Genomic DNA, 15,511 nt, shown 5'->3' with positions numbered 1-15,511 from the left:
TCCCCTAGGAACTGAGGGCCTGATCCTGTATTATTATAGTCAATGGGAATTTTGCCATTGACTTCAATGTAAGTAGGGCTGGGGTCAAATTAATAAAGGGCCAGATTGTGAAAGCTCCTTATTAAGGTGCACAGGCTGGAGCATTGCCAGAATTGTAGCCCCTGCAGTCCAGAGATCCAGGGTCTTTTTCTTACTGCCTGGCACCAGACTACAGAGTGGGACTTGCCCACAGTGGATAGTATTCTGCATCCCATAAGGAAGTGCAGAAGTGAGTGTGCACCTCATATTTACCCCAGGTTCCACCCACAGCTTACCATGGGATGGAATGACTCTCCAAAGCACATCTGTGCCTATTAGGCATCATGGAGCCCATTCTTACTGACCATATTCATTGCATAGTAAAATTTGCACCATAATTGAGCTGAACTGACTTGAAGTGGCAATTAAAAATCATTAGACTAATACTGCCTGTCTGACTTACCCAAGTAACCCCGCTGATTTCAGTGGAACTACATGTGTAAGGTGAATGGGCTAGACCTAAGCATATGTTAATGCACAATGAATAAACATTATAACTCTCCCACTGACATTAGAGTAAGTTATTCTGACTTAATAAAATACCAAAGGTTTCATGCCAACATGCGGTTCCACCTTTCAATATTATAAAGCTGGCCCTGTTCTAACTAAAGTCGGTGGGAAGTTTGCCATTGATTTCAAAGTAAGAAGGCTCAAACCCTCCATGTGTTAATGAGAATAGTGTGTGAAATTCCATTGATTTCTACCTGGAAAAGAAAAAAATAATAGATATCACACTTTCAAATGAATGAAGCCTCCATTCTCAGAGTCTAATGGAACTAGAAGGGCTCCAATGGACCATTCTAAGGATTTTGCATGACTGTATAACAGGATTGTTATCTTTATGGTAGCCCCTAGCTATCTTATTCCATGGCTTTGTCCTTATAAGTTACCTTGGACCAGGAGGGAAAATGTCTCTAGAGCACTGGTGGCAGAATCAACTACACTTTTAACACTGGTTGAAATCTTACTGGTTATCTAGGAAGCAAAGAAGTGGTTCTTTGCCTCCATTTTACCACCTGGAGATCAAGATTTTGGGGATTTGTTCTGGGTTGTGGGCAGCCGGATTAATCTATGTCTGCTGTAGTGTGGAAATTCTAGGCATTTTGCAGAGAACATTGTTCATATTTGGACCAAACTACCTGTATTTTCAGGATTTAAGGGTGAGATTTTCATGGCTGTCTAACGGAGTTTGGAATAGGAACTGGGAATTCAGCTCTGCAAGGCAGCTTTGAAAAAAAATCGCCTAAAACTATTCAGAAACTGAAACTAGTCCACCATTCACCGATTCAATGAGTGGAGTACCTTGTTAGGAATATATAACTCTTGTTCTTCATAAGGTACTCTGGTTGCTGAGTGGCTTTTGTATAGAATTTAAGGTGTTTATTTTGACATAGAGCCCTAAATGGCCTGGAACCTACCTACTTAATAAACCACTTTTCTGATTGCTAAAGATGCTGTCAGCAGAGGCCCTTGAGCTGCAGCTCTCTTGACATATATGTGAGTAAGCTGCCAGCAGGACAGTCTCCTTGAAGGTCCCTCAACTTTGGAATTTATTCCTTGCTTGGTCCAAAATAACCAGAATCTGTTATGGGTCCTGTGTGAGTAATGTTAGACTCATGCTTAAGTATTTGCACATTCAGGGCCAAGGTTTGATAACTTACCTTTGTTCACCGATAAATACTGAAGACAGTTGTGCTGTGCCTGATGTGCTTTGCAAAACATGGTTTTCTTCTTGGCCTTGTCTTATTTGTTGTGTGATGTATCGATATCTGAGCTAAAGAAAATCTATTGATATATGTATTCCATTTCTTGAGAAGGGTTTCTGCTTGACAGTTTGTTTTCACAGAGCCCAAGTGGTGTGCTGGAACAAAACAGTTTCTTTTTACGAGGCACAGATCACACTACTTCTTCCAAATCTGGCAAAATGAGCGCTATTGTTGTTGCTTCTCTCTCAGCACACAGGGCAGAAGACATGCTGCAGAAGAGAAGACATAAAATAGATTTTTCAAACAAATTCCAAGCAGAACAAAAGAAGGAGAGCGACTCTGAAAAGGTTCTGTGTTACTGAATATTACGGTTGGCATTTTGAATGCAATAATAGTAGCTACACTAATTAGGGTCGCATGATGCCACAAACAGGTAATATGAAAAGACTGTATGTCTAGTAGGCACTAATAATCATATTCAATAGCTGTATTTTTGACATTCTTTATTAGTATAATGAGAGTTCTGTTCTGCACATTAATAATCATGTATGTCCTTAATAAAGAATGGAGGAGCGTGAATGTTATCTTCTTGAGTATCATATTCATTTAAAATCAAGTAGGCAACTCAAAGGTTAAGAGGTTTAATGCTCCTGAACTGTACTATTGAAGCACCATATAGTCCACTTTATTGATAGCAATTATTCAGAAAAATTGGGGAGAAGGGTATTAAACTTCATTTTATAGACGAAAGCCCCACACACCTTTAGCCTGCTTTGCAGTGTCACTGGTTAACATCCAGATACGTTTGCACGCAGCACATCATGTGCTGTTTTCAGGGCATACCTTGCTTCCAGCTATTTAAAAACTGTTAAATAACTGCCCTAAACAACGTTCAGTCTTCTCTTAAGTTTGTAGCCTTCAAAGATTTCCTGCGCAATTTAGAAAGCTCAAGAACCTATATATTTACAATTTAATGTGATATATCTAATGTGTGTTGCAATTTATTTCCTCTTTAAAACCATGGTTGTTAAAACATGCAACATGTACTTGCTTACAATTCTACAAACTCAGTAAGAAATGTTGTAATGCCCAGATACTTTAATAGCTTCAGGCTGTAGCAAATCTCATGGAGCTGAGTTGCTTTCTAAACTGCAATGTAAGCCAAACAAAGGGCTGTATAATTCCTACTTAGTCCACTACCACATAAAACAGTGTGGAGGGGAATGAAACTCACAAACAGTAGCCAACTCAGGGTGGTAAGCATAGAAAGAGCAGTGAGCAGAGCTGGCCAGGCATAGTTTCCTTTCCCTCCATTCTTGTGCATGTATTTTATTCATTTATTTAGTTTTTTAAGTTTCAGAGTAGCAGCCGTGTTAGTCTGTATTCGCAAAAAGAAAAGGAGGACTTGTGGCACCTTAGAGACTAACAAATTTATTTGAGCATAAGCTTTCGTGAGCTAGTGAGCTGTAGCTCACGAAAGCTTATGCTCAAATAAATTTGTTAGTCTCTAAGGTGCCACAAGTCCTCCTATTCTTTTTAGATTTTTAAGTGTATTTATCCTGTGTCCATGAGCATACACATATTTTATATTAAAATGATACCAATTTAATTCTAATGGCTGAGCCCTCTTGGATCTTTTCAACTCCCTCCAAAACAAACTGTCCCACCACCAATAACCCACCTGCATGTTCCACTCCTTAGGAAAAGCCAGGGAGAACAAACGGGCTTTGTGGCAGAACCGGAAAGTCAACGAACCCAGGTGGTGGTGAACTGAAGCAGAAAGGTCATTCCACATCTACAGTATGGGCTCCTCACAGGGACCATTCTCCCACTAGCCCCCTCATGGGGCCTGTTAGTTCAAGCATGTCACCTGACTGAACCGGTGTGGTGTTAAGCCAGGAGAGAGGTAACTTAGACTCACCCATTAAGGATGAATAGGAGAGAGTGCAAACAAAGAGTATCGCCCCCATAGCCCAGAGGTTGATGGATTGAAATCACCCCGGCCAGGTGACGGCTCCTTTCCAGGCACTCAGCTCCTCCAGTCCTGGTGCCTGCCATATAAGAACCTAGAGACGATTCAAAATCACCACCACCTTCAATTGCACCCAAAAAAAACCAAGATGCTAATGCAGCTCCTGGAGCACAGATATGTAATATGCTGCCTGTGGGAACTACTCCTTCACAAAGAGTTTGCCAGACAGTGCACCAGCTGAAGTTTGAGGTGTTTTAAGGTACGTAGCCCCAGCTACACCACAATGCAGTAATCCAGTCGCTAGGTGACAAAGGTCCGGATGACTGTGACGAGGTCTTCATCCCACAGAAAGTCTCTCAACCTTTTAGACAAGCGTAAGTGGTAAAAACCCCTTTCTTGCCGCAGTTACGTGATCATCCAGAAACAAAAAAGGAGGCAACAGGACTTTCTCAGGACTTAGGGTGACCAGGTGTCCAGTTTTTGACTGGAACACTCAGTGGAAAAGGGACCCTGTTGGTTCCGGTCAGCACCTCTGACCAGACAGTTAAAAGTCTGGTCAGCGGTGCTGCTGAGCTCAGTCAAGCTAGTCCTCACCTGTCCTGGCTCTGCACTGTGCCCCCAAAGTAGCCATCAGGTCCAGCTCTTACGTGGGGGGCCACGGGGCTCCTCAGGCTGCCCCCGCCCCAAGCACCAGCTCTGCACTCCCATTGGCCGGGAACCACGGCCAATGGGAGCTGTGGGAGCGGTGCCTGTGGGTGAGAGCAGCGTGCGCAGAGCCACCTGCTGAGCCTCTGCCTAGGAGCCAGACCTGATGACCACTTCTGGGGTATAGCGCAGTCCACAGTGCTAGGACAGGCAGGGAGCCTGCCTTAGCCTCCCCCGCTGCACGGCTGACAGGCAGCTGCCAGAGGTGAGCCCATGCCCCAACCCCTGCCCCAGCACTGAGCTCCCCCCCAAACTCAGAGCCCCCTCCTCCACCCCAAACCACTCATCCCCGGCCCCACCCCAGAGCCTGTACCCCCAGATGGAGCCCTCACCCCCTCCTGAGGCCCTGCCCCAGCTCAGAGCCAGCTCCCACACCCTGAATCCCTTGGCCCAACCCTCCCAGTCTGGAGCCCCCTCTTGCACCCAAACCCCTCATCCCTGGCCCCACACCAGAGTCTTCACCCCCAGTTAGAGCCCTCACCCCCTCCCGGACTCCAACTCTCTGCTCCAGCCCGGTGAAAGTGAGTGAGGGTGGGGGAGAGCAAGGCACCAAGGGAGGGGGAATGTAGTGAGCAGGGGGCAGGGCCTCAGGGAAGGGGAGGGGCTAGGGTGTTTGATTTTGTGGGATTAGAAAGTTGGCAACTCTACAGGTATCACAGCTGCATAATAATAGGGTGAAAGTCCCCCAGTCCAGCTGAAGGAGTTGATACCAATTCTCTTGTTTCCACCAGATGGCTCCCCCATCGTAACCCCCTCTTTGTCTGGATTGACACAGATCAGACGTCAAGAATTATAACATTCAAAAACCAGTCAGAGAACACTGCAACCTCCCTGGACACTCAATTACAGACCTAAAAGTCGTAATTCTTCAACAAAAAAACTTCAAAAACAGACTCCAACGAGAAACTGCAGAACTGGAATTAATTTGCAAACTGGACACCATTAAATTAGGCTTGAATAAAGTTTGGGAGTGGATGGGTTATTACACAAACTAAAAACTATTTCCACCTGCTAATTTTTCCCCTACTGTTACCCACACCTTCTTGTCAACTGTTTGAAATGGGCCATCCTGATTATCACTACAAAAGTTGTTTTTAATCCTGCTGATAATAGCCCAAATTAATCGATGAGTCTCATTAGAGTTGGTATGGCAACCCCCATTTTTTCATGCTTTCTGCATATATATATATCTTCCTACTGTATTTTCCACTGCATGCATCTGATGAAGTCGGTTTTAGCCCACAAAAGCTGTTGCCCAGATAAATTTGTTAGTCTCTAAGGTGCCACAAGTACTCCTCGTTCTTTTTGCTGATACAGACTAACACAGCTACCACTCTGAAACCTTTCCTTTCAGCCTTTGGGACAACAGCATTATATCAGTGCAAAAGAACCAGGACGTAAAAATGACTGTTGGCTCAATCCAGACCCCTTTGGACTCTATAAGAAGTCTCCCATTGGCTTGGCATCAGGGCCTACACCTTTGCATAGTCACTTATGCAAAATGGTGTAAAATCATGGAAATGTATGCCTGGAAGGGACCTTGAGAAGTCATCTAGTCCAGTCCCCCTGTGCTGTGGCAGGACCAAAGATACCTAGACTGGTATTTGTCTAATCTATTCTCAAAAGCTCCAGTGACTGGGATTCTACAACCTCCCTTGGTAACCTCTTCCAGTACTTCACTGTCCTTATAGTTAGAAAGCTTTTCCTAATACCTAATCTAAATCTCCCTTGTTGCTGATTACTTTGTGTTCTATCTTCAGTGAACATGATCACCATCCTCTTCCTAACAGCCTGTAATATATTAGAAAACTGTTGTCAGGTTGCCTCTGTTTTCTTTTCATAGGACTAAACATGCTCAGTTTTTAAACCTCTTCTCAGAGGTCGGGTTATCTAAATTTTTATCATTGTTGTTGCTCTCCTCTGGACCCTCTTTCTTAAAGTGTGGGGCCCAAAACTGGACACAGTATTCCACTGAGGCCTCACTAGCACCACATAGAGCGGAACAGTTACCTTCCATTTCCTACGTATGATGCTCCAATTAATACACTCCAGAATGATATTTGCCTTTCTCACAACTGTGTCATATTATTGGCTCGCATTAGGTCTGTGATTCATTATACCCCACAGATCCCTTTCTGCAGTACTACTGCCAACCCAGTTATTCTCCATTTTGTATTTGTGTATTTGATTATTTTCCTTCCTAAATGAAGTGCTTTGCATTTCTCTTTATTGAATTTTATCTTGTTGATTTCAGACCAATCCTCCAATTTATCAAGGTCATTTTGAATTTTAATCCTGTCCTCTACAGTGCTTGCAAGCCCTCTCAGTTTGGTGTCATTTGCAAGTTTTTTAAGCATACCATTCACCCTGTTATCCAAGTAATTAATGAAAAATATTGAATAGTACAAGAACCAGCACAGACGTCCTAGATACATCCTTCCAGTTGGACAGCATATCATTAATAACTACTCTTTGAGTACATGTTTTAACCAGTTGTGTGACCACTTTATAGAAGTTCCATCTAGACCATTTCCCTAGGTTGCTTATCAGAATGTCATGTGGGACTGTGTCAAAAGTCTTACCAAAATCAAAAATCACATCTACTGCTTCCTCTCTATCCACTAGACCACTAACTCTGACAAAGAAGGAAATTAGGTTGGTTTGACATGATTTGTTCTTCATAAATCCATGTAGGCTATTATTTATCACTCCACTAGTCTCTAGGTGTTTACGAATTGATTGTTTAATAATTTGTTCCAATATCTTTACAGGTATCAAAATTAGGCTGACTCGTGTATAAATCCCAAGATCCTTGTTGCTCCCTTTTTTTTTTTTAAGATAGGTACCATATTTGCCCTTTTCTAGTCCTCTAGGACCTCAACCCAGCCTCCATGAGTTCTCAAAGATAATTGCTAATGATTCTGAGATTGCTTCAGCTAGTTCCTTCAGTGTGCTAGGATGAATTTCATCAGGTCCTGCTGACTATTACTTCTAATTTATCTAAATGTTCTTTAACCTGGTCTTTCTTTATTTTGGCTTGTGATCCTTCCCCCTTGTTGTTAATCTTAAGGGTGTTAAGCATCTGGTCACAATTTTTTTAGTGAAGACTGAAACAAAATGGGCACCTCAGTCTTCCTGGTGTTGCCTGCTAAGTAATAGACATATACTTTCCTTCTTCTTTTTCTTGCTCCTAATGTATTTACAGAACTGCTTCTTACTGCCTTTTATATCCCTTGCAATACATAACTCATTTTGTGCCTTAGCCTTTCTGATTTTATTCCTGAATACCTGTACTATTCTTTTGTACTCGTCCTTAGCAATTTCTCCATGTATCCATTTTAGTAGAATTTCTTTTCTTTTTGATGAAAATGCTACTGAAGTAGAAAGGTCACATTTTGCACCTACTTTGGACAGGTGTAAATGACCACACAAGACAGAGGATGCAACCCAGAAAGTGAAACTCACAGGAGTAGGTCCCTCTGTTCATGCTGAGTGAAATACAAAAAGAAAACAAAGAGCATAGCCTTATGGCAAATAAATTATTTTGGCCTGAATCTCCTCTTACATTAGTAAAAAGAAAAGGAGTACTTGTGGCACCTTAGAGACTAACCAATTTATTTGAGCATAAGCTTTCGTGAGCTACAGCTCACTTCATCGGATGCATACTGTGGAAAGTACAGAAGATCTTTTTATACACACAAACCATGAAAAAATGGGTGTTCACCACTACAAAAGGTTTTCTCTCCCCGCACCCCACTCTCCTGCTGGTAATAGCTTATCTAAAGTGATCACTCTCCTTACAATGTGTATGATAATCAAGGTGGGCCATTTCCAGCACAAATCCAGAGTTTAACAAGAACGACTGGGGGTTGGGGCAGTAGGAAAAAACAAGGGGAAATAGGTTACCTTGCATAATGACTTAGCCACTCCCAGTCTCTATTCAAGCCTAAGTTAATTGTATCCAATTTGCAAATGAATTCCAATTCAACAGTCTCTCACTGGAGTCTGGATTTGAAGTTTTTCTGTTGTAATATCGCAACTTTCATGTCTGTAATCGCGTGACCAGAGAGATTGAAGTGTTCTCCGACTGGTTTATGAATGTTATAATTCTTGACATCTGATTTGTGTCCATTTATTCTTTTACGTAAAGACTGTCCAGTTTGACCAATGTACATGGCGGAGGGGCATTGCTGGCACATAATGGCATATATCACATTGGTGGATGTGCAGGTGAATGAGCCTCTGATAGTGTGGCTGATGTTATTAGGCCCTGTGATGGTGTCCCCTGAATAGATATGTGGGCACAGTTGGCAACGGGCTTTGTTTCAAGGATAGGTTCCTGGGTTAGTGGTTCTGTTGTGTGGTATGTGGTTGCTGGTGAGTATTTGCTTCAGGTTGGGGGGCTGTCTGTAGGCAAGGACTGGCCTGTCTCCCAAGATTTGTGAGAGCGTTGGGTCATCCTTCAGGATAGGTTGTAGATCCTTAATAATGCGTTGGAGGGGTTTTAGTTGGGGGCTGAAGGTGACGGCTAGTGGCGTTCTGTTATTTTCTTTGTTAGGCCTGTCTTGTAGTAGGTGACTTCTGGGAACTCTTCTGGCTCTATCAATCTGTTTCTTCACTTCTGCAGGTGGGTATTGTAGTTGTAAGAATGCTTGATAGAGATCTTGTAGGTGTTTGTCTCTGTCTGAGGGGTTGGAGCAAATGCGGTTGTATCGCAGAGCTTGGCTGTAGACAATGGATCGTGTGGTGTGGTCAGGGTGAAAGCTGGAGGCATGTAGGTAGGAATTGTCAGTAGGTTTCCGGTATCGGGTGGTGTTTATGTGACCATCATTTATTAGCACTGTAGTGTCCAGGAAGTGGATCTCTTGTGTGGACTGGACCAGGCTGAGGTTGATGGTGGGATGGAAATTGTTGAAATCATGGTGGAATTCCTCAAGGGCTTCTTTTCCATGGTCCAGATGATGAAGATGTCATCAATATAGCGCAAGTAGAGTAGGGGCATTAGGGGACGAGAGCTGAGGAAGCGTTGTTCTAAGTCAGCCATAAAAATGTTGGCATACTGTGGGGCCATGCGGGTACCCATAGCAGTGCCGCTGATCTGAAGGTATACATTGTCCCCAAATGTAAAATAGTTATGGGTAAGGACAAAGTCACAACGTTCAGCCACCAGGTTAGCCGTGACATTATTGGGGATAGTGTTCTTGACGGCTTGTAGTCCATCTTTGTGTGGAATGTTGGTGTAGAGGGCTTCTACATCCATAGTGGCCAGGATGGTGTTATCAGGAAGATCACTGATGGGTTGTAGTTTCCTCAGGAAGTCAGTGGTGTCTCGAAGATAGCTGGGAGTGCTGGTAGCGTAGGGCCTGAGGTGGGAGTCTACATAGCCAGACAATCCTGCTGTCAGGATGCCAATGCCTGAGATGATGGGGCGCCCAGGATTTCCAGGTTTATGGATCTTGGGTAGTAGATAGAATATCCCAGGTCGGGGTTCCAGGGGTGTGTCTGTGCGGATTTGATCTTGTGCTTTTTCAAGGAATTTCTTGAGCAAATGCTGTAGTTTCTTTTGGTAACTCTCAGTGGGATCAGAGGGTAATGGCTTGTAGAAAGTGGTGTTGGAGAGCTGCCGAGCAGCCTCTTGTTCATATTCCGACCTATTCATGATGACAACAGCACCTCCTTTATCAGCCTTTTTGATTATGATATCAGAGTTGTTTCTGAGGCTGTGGATGGCATTGTGTTCTGCACAGCTGAGGTTGTGGGACAAGTGATGCTGCTTTTCCACAATTTCAGCCCATGCACATTGGCGGAAGCACTCTATGTAGAACTCCAGTCTGCTGTCTCGACCTTCAAGAGGAGTCCACCTAGAATCCTTCTTTTTGTTGTGTTGGTAGGGAGGCCTCTGTGGATTAGTATGTTGTTCAGAGGTGTGTTGGAAATATTCCTTGAGTCGGAGACGTCGAAAATAGGATTCTAGGTCACCACAGAACTGTATCATGTCCTCCTCTCCCCCCCCCCCCCGACGTTCTTGTTAAACTCTGGATTTGTGCTGGAAATGGCCCATCTTGATTATCATACACATTGTAAGGAGAGTGATCACTTTAGATAAGCTATTACCAGCAGGAGAGTGGGGGGGGGGGAGAGTAAACCTTTTGTAGTGGTAAACACCCATTTTTTCATGGTTTGTGTATATAAAAAGATCTTCTATACTTTCCACAGTATGCATCCGATGAAGTGAGCTGTAGCTCACGAAAGCTTATGCTCAAATAAATTGGTTAGTCTCTAAGGTGCCGCAAGTACTCCTTTTTTTTTTTGTGAATACAGACTAACACAGCTGTTACTCTGAAACCTGTCTTACATTAGCGAAACTCAGTAGTAACTCTACTGAAGTCAGTGAAGTTAAACTGATATAGAGCCAGTGTGAGTGAGAACAGAATCAGACCATTAGTTTTCAACTTGACAATGCACTTTTCACTTTGTATTTCAGCAAATTACGTGTACAGAGGGTGAGACACAAATGACTGCACTGAGATTCACCATGAAAGATAAATGCAAAGATGATATGATCAGACACTAAGCAGTTCTTAAGCAGAACTTGAGAGCTATCAGAGTTCACTGGAGCAAGCGTCCTGTGACAGATACTTGTCTTATTTGATAACAATAGGTAATCAGATATTAAATACTTATGAAAATATCCAGTACACAAGTCACATAGTACTGTGGAGAAAACATCTTTTACATTAATGTTACAGAAATTGTAAGTTGCTGCACCTACGAGTTATTTTAGCAGCACTACACCGTTAACATTGGAATTAAGCCATGTTTTCCTAGTTAAATGTTAGTTTAAGGTCCATTTGTATGGTTCTAACCGTCCAATACAAACGTTCCTAAGTGTTTCTCAAAAAGTGCTAAATGGAATTCACACTTCTCAGCTTTCTTCTTTTTGTTATCAGTATGGTATTCAAAAGGTAATTTTTTAAAGCATGGTAATAAAGTAGACAGCAGTAATCGTACACTGTGTCACATTGAAAAGCTTGTGACTTATGACTTTCACCTTCAAATTATAAAATAGCATACAATGAAATTAAAGTTTGCTACTTTGCTCTTTCTCCCTTAAATTAAATACTTCTCACTATAGTTTCAGAGAAAGATTTCCCTCCCCCCATTTAAAAAAAGATAAACAAAACCACATCTTCTCATGCTTAGGTCTCCTGAACAGGTATGTCACATTATGTGTTATGTAATTGGCATGCAGCCTTTAAAGAGACAGCAAAAATGTCAACACGTGTCTTAGAAGTAAGGCTGCAAAAGTCAGGCAACTTGATACTTCAGAGTGTGGGTCAAAGCCACCCATCAAGGGCAAGTCTACACTTAAAGATCTGTATCAGCGCAGCTGCACTGATGCAGTTGTGCTGCTGTAGCGCTTTAAAGAAGATGCTCCACGCTGATGGGAGAGAGCTCTCCCTTCGGTGTCGTTAGTCCACCTCCACAAGAGGTGCCAACGTAGCACCGCCTACAAGGGGGATTATATTGATATAAAAAGTCTGTAATGGAGACCAAGGTACGGGTCTCATTTTTCAAACCAGGAAATTTTGCTTTTAGTTTAGAATCATCTGGAGTTCACTGATTTTAGATAGCAACTGATTAAGGTAGGTATGATTAAAGCAGGATTAATGGATCTACAAATCCAGACTCTGCACCCAGGGAGCCAAAAAGTATGGATAAAATGATCAATGGAAGGTGAAGATTAACTTCCAGACAATGTTATATTCTGCCTTGAGGACTGGAGAGCAAGAGGTAGCATTGGCACGGTAGGGAGACAGGAGTACCAAAGCTCTTTCGCAAGGAGGGGAAACGTGCCTTTGCCTAGGTGAGATCTTGTTGCTTTGACTGGATCCAGGCCTCGTTTTATTTTTGACTCTTAACCCACCACTGGATCTAGGACCACGTTTTCAAAGGGGCCTCAACCTGACCTGTATTTATGGACAAGCACAAATAATTTGCATTCATTTGTTGAGCATTGTTGTTTGTACATACTAATACTAGAATTTACCTGCTCAAAACTCATTTGTGCTCAGTTTTCACAGGTAAATGCATTTACAGATGAACGTTCTATCATTTTTGCATGCACAAGAAATAATGACCCAAAATTGTGTGAACGAGATTGAACGTATAAAGGTGTTTATGTACAAATGAAGGCCATTTTTTTTAAAGCATCCCCCTTAAAGTAAGATACAAAACCCAGATTTCATTGCCTAGACAGAAGGGAATTTACACTGATCATTCATTAAAATTAATCATCAAAAAATGAAAACATACAGCTAGATTAATTCATATTATTATTTGTCATGTGAGGATAGTGTGCTCACTATTACACAAGATTTAGAAAACTTGGTTTCTCCCCAAACGTGCTTACTATCTAAACTAGGGGTGGGCAAACTTTTTGGCCTGAGGGCCACATCTCGGTATGGGAATTGTATGGAGGGCCGACTGGGGCAGGGGATTGGGGCGTATGGGTTGGATGACGGCTCTGGCTGGGGGTGCAGACTCTGGGGTGGGGATGGGGATGAGGGGTTTGGGGTGCAGGAGGGTGCTCCGGGCTGGGATCAAAGGGTTTGGAGGGTGATCAGGGCTGGGGCAGTTGGGGCGTGGGCGGGGCTCAAGGGTGCAGGATCCAGGAGCCTCCTGGAAGCAGCGGCTCATCTCTGCTCCAGCTCCCATGCAGAGGTGGGGCCATGCTGCTCTGCACGCTGTCCTGTCCGCAAGCACCGCCCCCATGGTTCCTGGCCAATGGAAGCTGCAGAGTCGGCGCTTAGGGCGAGGGCAGCATGCGGAGCCCCCTAGCTGCTCCTGCTTCCGGGAGCCACGCAGAGTTGCTGCAGAGCTGCTGCACGTGTGGAGCAGAGCAAGGCAAGCCCCGACCCTGCTCCCCGTCTGGAGCACTAGAGTGGGGAAAGCTCCCAACCCCGCTCCCCGGCGGGAGCTTGAGGATTGGATTAAAAGGTCCGATGGGCCGGAACAAAGTTGCTTTGAAGTTAATTTTGGATGTGGAAGCAAAACCTGATCACAAATATGGTTTCAAAGGGTCACAGGGCTACAGCAGTTGTTGAGCTGTTCTGAAATTTGCTAATATTCGGGATAGGAAAAACGTCTTTTACCATGATCTAATTTACTGAATTTACTCAGGCTTTATGGGTTAAAAATATGGTAATAGAATTGACTTTTTGAAGGGTTTTGTTGAGTTGTTTTCACTGCTCCTTTCAGGTCTTATTGATCCCATTACTGCAAGAGTGAGTCTAAGCTGAAAAATTAGGATATGTAATTCTCGATTAACACAACTTCTCCAGCGATGGCAAGCATGGCAGCTGTAGTAAAGTAATTGTTACCGTTGTATCATCTAACCCAATAGTGACATAGCTAAATACACTCACAGCCTAAACTATATATATGTCTCTTGATAGCTCTCTGACCTTTCACCTTTCAAGTCACCTGCTTTGAATCACCAAACTCAATCACAAGTATGCTTTAAAAAAAGGGGAGAAGAGATTCTCTCTCTCTCTCTCTCTCTTTCTTTTTAAATCCCTTCAATAATGATTCTTGGCTTCCCAAAATTTCATTCGTGTTTTCCTAACAAACTGGTGGTTGCGAAGGAGAAAGATTAACTGGCACCTCCTTTCTGTCCCTGCTCCCCACTTCCTGCCATGCTGGCAAGTTTCCCCTATAAAAGCAATGGCTGTTAGGTCCACACCCATCTATAAGGCACTTCCATTCGCTCAGCAATGCAGCCCCACCACAATGTCTCCAGAAGGATTATTGCACATAATATTATTCCCCAAATGCATAGTCTATATAAACCCGTAGATATTTTGGTCAGGTTCCCACAAGGTTAATGGGATATTTGGTTTTATAGAAAGAATTAGGAGGGGAGGGGGAAACCCCACGCAAACAAAAAGGCTGAGTTGTCTCCAGCCTATGGGGGGAAGGGGAGGAAATCTCTATAGGAATTTCCAACACTAACATGAATATTTTACCACCTTTCATCCCAAAAGAGCCTGAAGCGCTTTATGAACTATGCAATGCCAAGTTTCACCACTGAAATGCAGCCATCTCAGGGGTGGAGGGCAGCAAACAGGTACACAGAACAACAGTGGGGGGAAAAGAAATTTGGGGCAAGCCTCTACACTGAGAAAAGTGCCATATGGTCTTTTATGTCCGTGCAGAGCAGTGGGGATTTTGGTTTCTAAAGTCTTAAACTGGTACCACTCACTTTATTGTAGGCAAGACGGTGTGCCATGTAAGCCAGCAGCGGCTTTAATGGTGTCCCACTGCACATCCACAGGAAAGCCCACCTTGTGGGTGCTCTGTATTTAATTGTGAATTTGATCTCATTATTGTAAGGACCCACAGGGTAAATACAGGTGTCTGCTCACTCTCAGTACATGTCTCTGAGCACACTGGTAAAGCTTTCTTTTTGGATATGCATTTATTTTATTCTGGCTATTTCATATGATAACTGACCAAAGTGGTGACTGCACCTAGATTATTCTATAGTATCAGGTCCAGGTGTGACTAACTAGGGGATTAATGTCACAGGATTCCAATTCACGTCAGTCTAATCCACCACATTTAAAATAATCAGTATCAACTTGTATAGACTGTAAAAAGCATGAGAAATCCAGCCGCCCTAATCCTTGCATTGAGAAGCCTGGGGGATGGAAATATGGACCCTCTTTTGATCATCTAAATAAAAACAGCCTATGAAGTAGAGTAAAGAGTAGGAACAAACTGACCCAGGTGAAAGCAATTAGAACAATAAAACCAGTGAAAGCTTCTGCTAGCACCTTGCAGTGTTATTGACTGACTCAAGATGAACAGGGCTAAAAGTGTCCTATAACTTTCTGTGGCAAAACCTGCAAGGTGTGACTGTCCAGGTCTCAGCCCCAGACTTCTCTCTGTCATATCTGGTCAGCCCTTACTCATGCAGTGGAACCATCGGGGTGTGACTATACTCAGCTTTTTTGCTGTTGCTGCTACAGGTGCATCTCCATTGATG

Source organism: Lepidochelys olivacea, assembly GCF_965140295.1.
Source record: "Lepidochelys olivacea isolate rLepOli2 genome assembly, chromosome: 2".
In the NCBI taxonomy this organism is placed as follows: domain Eukaryota; kingdom Metazoa; phylum Chordata; order Testudines; family Cheloniidae; genus Lepidochelys; species Lepidochelys olivacea.
Note: the sequence above shows the minus strand (reverse complement) of the source record.